Below are 13,079 nucleotides of genomic sequence, written 5' to 3' on the forward strand. Positions count from 1 at the left end.
TAGTAGTTAGTTTTGACAAGGCAGGAGACGGTGTGCATAGGCAATACCAGCCTATACACATTGTTAACTGGCCGGATGGTATTGACGTAGGTATGAATTTGAACTACTGTAATAAGAGGAATCTCGGCATTGACAATAGTGTAGAAAGTGAATTGGAAAGTATTGTAGACAGTGTGTTAAACTTAACACACGAACAAAGACGAGGCCTGTATGAAGTAATAATGAGGAATAAGAGTGTGTTTTCAGACAAACCGGGACTTGTGGAAGAGATAATCAAATTCCCTCCACGGATTGACATTGGTATTGGTGTGAAAAAAGATCGTTTGCGAGAAATAATGAAGCTAAAAGCCGATGCTCGCATACGTCGCCATGACGCTAAAGCGCGTTTTGCTAAGTTTGCAATCGGAGACTTAGTACTTGTAAAAAGTAGTGAGAAATCGAGCGAAATAGACAATGAAATCTCTAAATTTAAGCTTGTTTATAATGGACCATATAAAGTCATTGGTATACCTCACACAAATGCTTATTGCTTAGAGTATCCAAGCTCTGGAAAACTATTAGGTATACGGAACATTGTAGACTTGAAATTGTACCAAGCAAGGATTGATTAATACCACAGAATGGGTAATTTGTACAGTATGTAAATATAGAGTGTAAGATTTAAACGATACGCTCGATTGCCATACTTTTGCCTGACCAGGAGGACATTAAAGAAGTTGTAATTAATAAGTAATTAATTTTTGCTAAATGATTTAAGAGAGAGTGATTATTAATCAATTGAAAAATCCAAGCTGCTAGTTTAAGTTTTCAGCTGAGTCACAGTAGATTAAGGAACGTAAATATGATTTTTTAACTAGCTTAAGATTTCATAAGTATTTGATTTACTAGTCATTGCCGATGTACTTAGACGCTGTTTTAAGTTTCAGGCTAGTACATGCCTGTCATGATGGACAGTGTTGAGTTATCCACTGTGACAGTGTTAATGGACTCCTTGAGATTACTCGGGAGTGAGTTTTTCCGAAAGAATTCAGTGAAACGGACGTTCTGGAAATGCCGTTACACAGGCGAGTGAGATCAAGCGTGCCGCACAGGGGGGCGCAACAATACTGGCGAGGCGGGACCGCTGTCGGCTCTTGTGCCGCTGTCGGCTCTTGTGCCGCTGTTGGCATTCTTTGTTCTTGAGAGTACGGAAGGCGGAGTTGTTTTTCTTCCCGGACAGCTGTTTGAAAGAATTCTGCTGTCAATATTTATGTTTTTGTCGATCTGCTGTATATTGTTTTCTTGTTTAGCGTTAAGTAGACTCTCATGGCGAAAGTATTAATTATGAAAAGGTTATATAAAATGTGTATTCTATGTAATTAATTATTAATTTGCGTATTTTGATATACCGGTTTTTTTATAACCGTGTACTCTGATTAATTTTGTAACTAGTATTCCATTTCTTGATACTGTTAGGAATTTTGATTTTTTGGATAGCTAAACAATTTTCTACGTTTTCTATGAATTTTAATATGTTCTCAACCTGTTTTGTGTAAGATGACAGAGTGGAATAAGATTAGGAGAGTCTCCACTCAATTATTATGGTCTAAAAATTGGTTTATGGTTAATTAGCCTAATGCTAAATTTTCTTGATGTTTTGAGCATATGCATTTCCGCTGTTTTTTTTCCTTTTTGGGACATTTTCTGAGTCTGTTTATGTTACACGAATATCCTCAGACAATGTAGGGCACCTGTATCGCCGGAAATGCATATCCTCCTATTTCCATCTATTGCACTGCAATTTTTTTTCCTTATTTTGTTACCTGAAGATAAACCATTTCTGTGTCTTTGTATATTGTAATTGTTTTACTATTTGTATATATATGCATTTATGTCGATGTGTAATTGGTTTGTTTTGTGAATATTATTTGTATTTATACGCTGGGTCTGGCCTAGGGAAAACTATACTATCGAACGATTACATCGATAGGTCGTGTGGAGAACCAAAGTGTTTAGGATCTTTGGTAGTGTTAACTCTGTCGCGTGGAGCGCGGGCAGAGGGAAGTCTGGCTGGAGTAGTGCTGTGGAGCAGGTGTGTGGTGTGACGCTCCCGCGAGTTGCCGCGCTTTAGGGGTTTAGCAGCATGTAATTGCGCTCGACTTGCGATGATAGTTTCTGACATGGTGTCGCGGACGGGAAGCATTAGCTGGCGCACATCAAGAGCCCGTTTCGCCTGGTGACCGTGTCGAGAAGAAGGCGCGCCAACATCCAGCTTCTGCTACAGCGACGGCCGACAATGAGGGACTGTCGCCACCTCCTCGATCGACGGCTTCAAACTTTCAATCAACCAACAAGGAAGACTGGAAGCTCGTAAAGTTTTAGAACTGTATGGCAGACCTCAGCTTTTCAAACTGGTCAATTTGTGTCACTAAATTACAGCAACGTAGCATGAACCTTTGTTGTTCATTGTCCCAATTGCATTACCAAGCAGGGTCACTTCCTTTTCCGGAAGCCGGCCTATGTGGCCGAGCGGTTCTAGGCGCTTCAGTCTGGAACCGCGCTGCTGCTACGGTCGCAGGTTCGAATCCTGTCTCGGGCATGGATGTGTGTAATGTCCTTAGTTTAATTAGGTTTAAGTAGTTCTAAGTCTAGAGGACTAATGACCTCAGATGTTAAGTCCCATAGTGCTTAGAGCCATTTGAGCCATCTTTTCCGGAAAGAACCCGAGTGTCGTTGAAATTCAAACGCCAGCATTAAAGTAATATCATTCCATTTCACTGCTTTAATTTCAAAGTTCAGTTAAAGTATTCATAGCTGGCTACAATATTTAGATAACACAAGCACAAATTAAGAGTACGAGTTTTTGTTACCGTGTTTTAGCTTATCTGTGACTGCAGCTCAGCTTGGTACGTACTAAATTTTACTATTGTTAATTGTTCAGAATCATTTAATTCAAGTTCAAAGTTAAATCTCTTATTTCTAAATTGCGTAGATTCAAGTAGCTTTTGAAATGGTTGTTGAGGGAGTCCAAGACTAACCGTATCTTACTGAATTTCGGTGTGCTTCAGAAAGAAAGCTCACTATTATCTTTAGTCACTAAATTAACTTTCGATTTTCCGGTTTTATTAATTCTTTTGATAAATTAAGTCAGAGTGTATCGAAATTTATTACTTCTGACAAACTTTCAGTTTTCACGCTACACGTGTCAACCTTCAGTTGCCATGCTTTTAGTGCTAATTATGTGTGCATTAAGCTTTCATTTTCAGTTACTATAGTAATTGTCCATAGGACTGGCGACCGTAATCTTCCCCAAATCTCAAATATCTAATTAAGGTCAATTAATTGTTAATGTAACGGCCGCACATTTACTTTCTTTATTAACTTTACCCCTTTTGAAAATTAATTTCCACCAGTTTCATTTGCGTTTTTCCTTTCATTTAGATGTAATCTTTTCTTCCCTCTTTACCGACTGATTAACTTCGGTGACGATTGCTTTTCCCAAATTTCCATTAGGTACACGCGGTTTAATTTTTCACTGTCATTAAGTTCGATAAGTGAGGGGGAGGTTACAAGCAGCTTGAGTGATGAAAGAGTGCGGCAGTTTTCGGTGGCCGCCAAGGCAGGAGCGGTGTGCAGCATGCTCGCGCTAGTGTACACGCTCCTGATTCGTCAACCCGCGATTATTGAGAGCGCGGCATCAGTGGACAGGCGGAGGAAGCTGCAATTCTAACTGTTGCCTGCCCCATAAATATCCGCGGCTGTGGAGACGACTTGGGGATCTCAAATAGCAGCAATAGCTGCAGCTCAGCATTGTTGTCGGCTACATTCTTCGTTGCTTAAAGTAAATTCAATTCTTTCACTAATCAAAGGTAAATTGCTTGTCTTTTTCTAAATTTAGAATTACGTTACACTAAGGTTGCTGAATGTCATTTTTTTCATAAACTTTAAATTAAGCTAATCATTTATTTAACCAGTAACTTCATTTACTTTACATCAGAATAAGCACCTGCAAGCTCAGTGAACTGTTGTGTTGTGGAAAAGCGTGACAACCTTCTCTTGCCACGCCAGTTATTATTGGCTTGAATTTCTTTGCCATTACCTGTCTTAAGATTCTGGAGATTAATTTCCCTAGAGAGCTGGATTAATTATTCCCTTTCTAGCTAATCAGTGTTTCCTTTGTATTACCAGTAACACTGAGGTAAATATTACGTGGTACCGTTTCCCCCTGTGTGGTTCGTGAGTGATTACAGTATATTCCACCCATTTCAAAATTATGGTCAGTATTTAGATCAGATTTAGAACAGATTCTTCCTTCAGAGGGGTCTGTTGTACATTTTCCTCCAACTTTTTCTTCGGCAACGATAGCGTTACTCACTGTAAAATTTCTTTGGGCATATGCGACCACTGTCAGTTATATCGCACCTAAGAGTGCAAAAAGCAGTGCCACTTTCTTAATATCCGATGGTGATTCGGATTCCCCATCTAGCCCGATTATCGATAGGTAGAACATTTAAGATGTACTCGGGCTACAAACGACAGCCGCAGCTTGCGCCCGCTCGAGGCAAGAACGTCAGGTGGCGGCGCTCGCTAACTAGAGTGTGTGCTAAATACCGCGGCCCGGCTTGCCTCTGAAGCCTTTAGTTAAGCGCCCTTGAAAAGCTGATTCTGGCTTACAGAGGTAAGTCCATATTTATACAGGTGGTTGCGGGTCCTCTGCTGTTCAGTATAAAATGTTGAATCAAAACTCCTTCAGCCGTCTAAATTTCCAGTTATTTTATTTGAACAACGAGATCCACCGCTAAATTTGACTGGGCAAAAGATGGGATTCTTTTTACAAGTCGGCAGGGGTCCTAAAGATGGCGTAATGTAGCGTTGAAGCTGATTGCTCAAATAAAATACCATCTGGAAATTTAGATGGCTGAAGGTGATCTGTGGTAAAAATTGCTGTTTTGAATAGCGCGCCGCAGCGCGTAGTGTGAAGCAGTCGCCCTCCGTTTCTGGTCGTGGCGCCGCTGTGGCAGTCGCAGCTTTGGTGTCTCCCTCTGGTGGGAAAGGGGAAAGGTTACCTGTTCACGTGCATTTAAGGGGCGCTATAAGCTCGCCAGTCGGTCAGTGGGAGTCAGTCTGGGAGTCGGTGCAGTGAGTCGACAGAGTCAGTCAGAAGGCAGACACTCGCATGATAGTCAGTCGGCTCTAAGTCTCAGTCGCTGTCGGGTTGTGCACTGATTCGCGTTCGTCGTTACTCGCTGTCGGACGAGTTGGCAGTCAGCAGGAGGCAGGTCCGCAGGGTGCGAATACGCGCCGGGACCGTGGTCGACGCAGACGGAAGGCCTTTGGTCGATCGGTTGGCTAGTCGTCGGATGGCGACATGTGGTCTGCTGAGCACTGACACCAGTATCAGTCGGGAAGAATTGGCAGCCAGCAACAGTCGGGTCCGTATGGTGTTAATATTCGCCGGGACCGCTCTCGGCGAAAGCGGGCTGCCGTTGGTCGTGTGCTCGGCCGGTCGTCTTAGTCGACGACGTCTTAGATCCTCACGATGAACACCATTTTCCGTGTCGGGATGTGGCTGGACCTTGTTGGTTCATTAGAACTGAGCAGTGACGTAGTCTCCACAGCGCGAAGCCAGGCCGGGGCTTTTGGCGGCGGGCACGCGCTGTTGCATTTGGAGGTGCTAGCTGTGAGAGCGACCTTTCGCTTTCCTCCGAAGCAGGATCCTCAAGTTGAGTAATTAGTGACTTCTTTTAAATCTCGACTGTTACGATTTGTTCGTTATTTCTCGATTGTTGTTTCCTCAGCCGTTCACGCGTGTGATAACAAATGGCGTGTGTTGTTGTCTAGAACCCGCAGCCTCATTCCGTAGTGATTTGACAGTTGTGACTTGTGTTTTCTGTATTCTTTTAAACTTGTTTTGAGTGGTGTTTGATGCCTTGATCTTGGTGATGCCGAGTTAGAAGGTTTAGGTATCTTGGTTTACTCGACATCGACCGATATTCTCTGTTTGTGCAGTTAGATCTGACGGTTGGAAATCGGTCAGATTGTCGGTCGGAGTGCTAGTATGTCTGTCGTTCGAAGCTGCCTCTGTCATGTTTGTCGGATTCGGTGTGTTAACGAATTTATTGCTTGGAGTGTAACGGCCTAATTCCTGAAATATGTTTTGATCTTGCCTATCATGCCGGCCGGAGTGGCCGTGCGGTTCTAGGCGCTACAGTCTGGAACCGAGCGACCGCTACCGTCGCAGGTTCGAATCTTGCCTCGGGCATGGATGTGTGTGATGTCCTTAGGTTAGTTAGGTTTAATTAGTTCTAAGTTCTAGGCGACTGATGACCTCAGAAGTTAAGTCGCATAGTGCTCAGAGCCATTTGAACCATTTGCCTAACATCTTGAGTGGCGATATCTGTGCACTGTAGAGCATGTTAACTTGTTTGGCCAACCTTGTATAATTTTATATAAGATTGTATTTCATGGGCTTTATATTTTAAATGGTCATTTTAGTATATAAAGTTGCCACCCTTCCACCGTAAGACTTTTCGTAGAAGTTAAAATCAAGTTGTACCTTCGGTGGCAAAGACAATATTTCAATTTTAGTGTTTTGTACCATTTCTATCCCTCTTACGGGGTGCATAGTTTGTGTGCTTGTGTGAATTGTTGAAACTTTTAGTTTAAAGTAATCTGGTGTGTTGCAGATTTGCACCAGTGTAGTCTTTCAGAGGTTGTTGTGAGCGGTCGTGACTACGGCTGTGTCAAAAGGGAGCGGCAAAGTTCTCAGCCCGAAAACTCATACAGTCAAAAATTTGTTTCTTTCTGCCTCTGAATAAATTGTAACTTGATATTTAGAGGGTGCTTTCTGATTAAAATTTTAAATCTGTTTCTTAAAAGAAAAAACGCCTTTAGGAATAAAATTCCCATTTGTTAAAAGCAATATCATTATGATTTCATCAATTCCTCCGTGGCAACTACTTCCACGCTCACATAGTATGATTAAATGTGTTAATGTTCTTGATGAATCGCTAGTAAATAAAATAAATTTTTAAGAATATTATTTGAAATTAAATCCACGGTTCAGAAGGTGTTTTCACTCGAGATTTTATATTTACCTGTCTTCCGTTTGTGCTTTGGATTACCCTCTGTGCCCGCTGTATACGGCTGAGACGACTTTGCTACGTTCGGAACTCCACGGTCGTCGACCTCAGGAACTGCCTGTTTTCTTTCCACGGATGTGTGCGCTACGGCCAGTGAGTGATCGTGGACATACACTGAGTAGAATAGAAACATTTCAATTGAAGATAACGGGACCCTGAATGTGAGACGTAATTTAAAATACAGTTTCAAATTTAAAATGCCAAGAATATTTCTCAATCCTCCAAATTAATTATGCTCGTTTTACCCTTACTAACCTGTACGAAAAAGTGAAAGCTATGTTTCTTAAATTTACGCGCACACACACACACACACACACACACACACACACACATATATATATATATATATATATATATATATAATTCTTTTCACTAAATATACCAACGTTATTTACATTTATTTTCTCACCTAAGGTTAAAGAAATAATTTAAATTTAAAGGATTCTTTCTATGTATACCCATTTAATTAACAGATACTCCGATTGTATTTTCTGAATTATTGCTAGGACTGTGTGTTCCAGAGCCGGTCTGTGATGAAAACAAAAAGGATTAAAGTACGAAGGTTGATTACTCCCGGATGCCATAATAGGTGTCGACAGTTGTGTATGTTAAAATTGTTTCTAAGGAACAGATGATGACGAGGAAGTGTCTTCGAGTGTGCAGAAGGATCTTTGAAGGAATGGACGAAAATTAGAGTTTAGTGCTTCCTCGACGATGTCATTAGAGACGGAAGGAACTTTGAGACGGCCGTTAAAGTAAACCAGCAGTGAGAATCGTTAATGGTGCGTGGGTTCTCATTGCGGACTGAAGCGCACGGGAAGCCAACATTAGCGGGCGGTGACAATTGTGGCCTGCTTGGCGTGAGAAGTTCACTGAGGCACCGGAAGCGTAAAGCCTGCTTCATGTGCCATCTTCACAATGGAGCGGCATAACGGTTTATGCACACATACCACTTTTGTGCCGAAGACAACTGTCGCTGTGTTTCTACTCAGAGCATACATCATCAGAAATGTACGACGTATGGGGAGTTCCATCTCATTTCGGACAGCAGGGAACCATGCATTTTTTTTTTTGGGGGGGGGGGCTTTCAATTTCTGTTATCTAAACCAGACGGTCAGTTAATCTTTTGCAAACTCGCTTTTGTGATAAACATGTGGTTCCTATTTTGCTAAGGATCAAAGTTCCCACAATTTAATAAAACCGCAAGGTTCCGAAACCCGTAGCTTAAAAACTATTCGAAATAATATTCTTTAATAAATTTTTAATCGTCGGGAATACTGTAAAGGTTTTTTACAACTTAATTTTAAAGTTAATTTTTATTATTATTGACATTTTTATCTGAAAAACGCCACTTTTGCAATGGAGAGACGTAGGAAAAATAAAAGGTGAGTAGAAATAGCTGAATTACCCATGAATCATTACGAGATCGTTGTCGATCGTCTGCTGCTTATGTTTTACGGCAGCCCATAGTAAGCTAGATATTTTTTATGTCATTAATTTTTTTCAAGTTTCAGACAAGGGGCTCCATAAATCTTAAAACTGAAACAAATTTATAATAAAAAGAGGTTCTACGCTATTTAAGTTTGATCTTTTTGAAAATGGTGGTTATGCTTAATACACGAATAAAAGGTTTTTAAAAATTGTATTTATTATTGTCATGTTATTGTTCTACACTTCCATCAAGAACAGACATTCAGCTTCAGAATGAATCGCAGTTCACTTGAATCTGATGTAAGGTTATTGAGTTCCACGGCAGATAAATTATCGCTATCGGAAATTTACGCAAAATTTACCTAACTTTAAAACAAGAATTAGTAAACATTTTAGAGATAACTTTGTGATGATTATTTCTTCTACAGTACTTAACAAATGTAAAAATTGTTAATGATTTTTGGAAATAAGTTCTCATTTTTCTCATTTTTCGTCCGATTTGAAATGGAATAGCTTATACATCTATGAAACTGTTCTTGTCACTGATCTCTGCAGTATCAATTTATATTGCTTTTTATCGTGGCTTTTATTAATGAGAGATCATAATTAAACTTTGTCTACTTGATATACTGTCGCAGGTTCGAATCCTGCCTCGGGCATGGATGTGTGTGATGTCCTTAGGTTAGTTAGGTTTAATTAATTCTAAGTTCTAGGCGACTGATGACCTCAGAAGTTAAGTCGCATAGTGCTCAGAGCCATTTTCTTCTACTTGATATGGCTTCCATGAGAAACGAGTAATCGTGGGACAATTAACCTTTGTGGAAAAATTTGTAAGAATATGCGGAAGAGAAATAGCGAATAAACCATTTAAAGAAACATATTTGAAATTCCACATGAGAGGGATAACATTTGTTAATTGCGTACCATGTTTACGTTCCAGGTGACAAACAGTCCTCATTGTGCGGACCATTTGCATTAACGACAGCTTGGAACAGCACTAGGGATTACAGGCCAGTTGTTCGCAGCACTTTACGAATGGTGGACCATGGAATGTTCAGCTGTCGTGACACAGTTCGTGCAGTGCTTGCAGGTAGCATATTGCGTTCGGCTTTCTCAGTCATGGCAACAATAACTTATTGAATAATTTGTGTCAAAATTGGCTGACGGCATCTCCTAGGATCAATTCTCAAATTGCTAGTTAATTCGAAGTTTCGAAGCATGTTATTCAACCCCGACGCAGAAAGAGGACCTTTCTGTATTCCTGTAAAGCTTGGATACTCGCTTCTCGCGATTTTGAGACCCGTAGCTGAGAAACTATGCAAAGTAAAATTCTTAAATAAAAAGAGTGAAACTGAAATGTACACCGATGTTTGTGTTTCAGCCCTACGTCGCTGCACCAGTGCCGGCGACTAACGGCAAGTCATGACACTAACACTACCACCAACGAAAATCCAGCAGCGCACAGTTTGAACAGTGCTGTAAAGTGGGATAACCATGCAGAAAATAGCTCTCTGTCTACTTTGGCTCAAGAAACGAAAGGTTAGTTGTAATTACTCTTTATTTGATAACTGTACTATAAACGCAGTAGATGTCACAAATCAAGGCAATAGCTCGACGCCTAGAAGATGGAAAGAAAACATAGGATTTAATTAACCACAGGAGACATGTAGGTCATTTGCGATGTATCGCAATTTCATAATGCAGATAGACTGGAAAGGAAGTCGGGACGATTTTAAATAATGAGATGCAGTAAACGGATACTTTAGGGTGTAGACATAAAACGTAAACACATTAATTCCAAAAACCCAAAGGAACCAGAGTTAAAGATCGAAAAAATTATACAGAAAGATTAAAATCCAGTACTTTATTTTTATTTTCTTTTTTTAAAATCAGATACTACCATGACGCACAGATTGCCTCATAGACTATGAGAAATTTCAGAAAGCTACGGAGATCGGACATAATAATACGAACACATGTGTAATAGCAGTACTCCAAGGGAGCCAGATGCATACTCCCCTGCACCTCCCAGTATGGTAGGCAATGCACGAAGAAAAGTTAAAAATTTTAATTAATTTTCGCCTTTTGTTTATTGTGCAAATGCATCAGCTTGAATTGTAATGATAAAATTTTTTATCCGAACCCAGATTTGCTCATTTTACGGAGACCTAGAGTTGAAATCTTTGGGAAACAACGAAACTATGGAACTGCTTCGTCACAAAGGGGTCAGATCCCGCGAAAATGAAGGTAAGAGTTCAAATTCAAATGGCTCTAAGCAGTATGGGACTTAACATCTGAGGTCATCAGTCCCCTAAACTAAGAACTAATTAAACTTAAGTAACCTAAAGGCCACACCGAGGCAGGATTCGAACCTGCGAGCGTAGCAGCAGTTCGGGTTCGAACTGAAGTGCCTAGAACCGCTCGGCCACAGCGGCCGGCAGAAAAAGTTTGAAACCTATTCCAGCACCAATACCTCTAACATCTCTCCTACAAATACAATAAAAAATAAGTGTCCTGTGACTTAACATGACGATTAGTGCATTAATAAAATAAAACGTGTAAGAAAACCGGTGACAGAATTTCTACTCCTCCAGTCCGTAGCGAAGCAGCATCACATTTCATATGGATTTAGAACCAGCTTGCAACATAATGCCGATCAGTGGCTTTAGTAGTCGTGAAGAGGGTCTGTTCGTGTTCGTTAAAAATATTGTCTGAAGTGTGAATCAAAGACAGATCTTTAGCGCACGAAGCTAAAATCGTTCAAATAGAGCACCGAACTGCGCAGTTTGTCGTAAGGTTGTAAGCTCCAATTTAGATGAGAAATTGAGTCCACGGAGGTAGGATAAAGCCTTTTACAAATATTCCGCATTACCATTCACCAGCTGCCCTCCTAACCCTAACGTACATTGACCTCCTTTTGTTTATATCTGAAATAAAACAACATAATGTCATTCTGCACCAAATGGTAACATGGTAGAATGCAGGAATTTGTGCAGGAAATGTTGCTTTCTACTTGAGCTGCTGTGATGTTTGTATTTATGGTCTAATGGTAAATTTAGCGAAATGCAAACACAAAGGCCTCATATCGACCACACTGTCTTCTCTCTCTCTCTTTTTTTCTACCTCTCTTTTATTTTTTTTAACCGCATTTTAATTCATATAATTGCTTAGTCAAGACGTTGTGAACGTTTCTCATTCAGCATAAGATATAAAGAATATTGGTGTATGTAATCTACCAGGACCAAATATAACAGCGAAATGAAGTATAGTCATATGTTCATGGAGGTTTCCTTTGGGCATATTTTCATGCAGGCTGCTGTACGTGCATTTATCAATTGTCATGATTTATTTCAGGTTCTAGAATTGCTCTTGCGGTGACTTATTGAATGTTCCACATTTGAAAGTTATGAGATTCGTTGTTTAAGCCTTAGAGAACAACGTGAAACGGAAAAAGGCTAGCATTTGTATCATTTTAAATTTAACAGAGTTGCAGGCAGAGGAGACAGCTGGAAACGTTTATGCAATGTATGCTGGAAAGTGAATCAAAGAAATCATGTCTGGAAATAGTTTTCTCTATTCAGTAGGGTCGTCCCCCCTGCGGGCCTGGTGGTTAGTATAGACCTGAGGTATGCCTCATTGTCGTAACAGGTGACCAAAAGGAGTCTCACGCCTTTCGGGCTATATGTGATGGTCCACTGTATGATTTCACCTCCATTTTTCAAAATTTTCCCGAAGAGCGAGCCAATTGGGGAAGGGTGCCTTACATGGTGCATCGTGTCAATCGTGCATTGAGATCTTCAGCCCACTTTCTCGTCGAGGCATTGCAGTCCCGCTCATTCTCCATCTCTTGAGCGAGGACACCTTCCTGTGTGCGTTTTCCTCCACACACTATACAGTATCATTTTCTGCACCGACGATGACAATGGAATTCTTTGCACCGCATATCCAGCACGGTAGCCAGTCCGTTGTGGTGGGGTCGCCATGTACCCTGTTGGTTGTATCCACTCATGCCTGCGCCGTTAACTCCCCACGTATGTCAAGGAGTAGATGCCCGTCACCCTGGGGCATCGGGACTCCTGGAAATGGTCATCCAGACTGGTTCCCTTTGCTGCGGCTGGGTGGCGCCAGTCGGGAGGGCCCCTGGTAGGAGTGGGTGGCATCAGGGCAGATGACGCGCAATGAAGCGTACCACGACATCATTTGCTGGTGATCAAACGCCAGCAGTTTCTAAGCGTTCCAAATCTCAGTACAGTGCAAGGAAGTATGATCCTAAATCGTTCCCCTCCCTGGCCACACCATGTGTGGAATGCCAGGCTAACGATTGGAGCGAACCTTATTCACTCTGGTACCACGTTTGTATGAGAGCTGATGGAGACTCCTTTGTCTCGATGAGGCCTCAGTTTTTTGTAGAGCATTTAGAGGACAAGCGTGGAGAGGTGGAGGGCTTGTCCAAAATATGGTAAGGGTCAGTCTTGATAGAAACGGCAACCTCTACCCAGTCACAGGCATTACTCGCTTGTGACAAGC

Source organism: Schistocerca piceifrons, chromosome X (genome assembly GCF_021461385.2).
Source record: "Schistocerca piceifrons isolate TAMUIC-IGC-003096 chromosome X, iqSchPice1.1, whole genome shotgun sequence".
NCBI lineage: Eukaryota > Metazoa > Arthropoda > Insecta > Orthoptera > Acrididae > Schistocerca > Schistocerca piceifrons.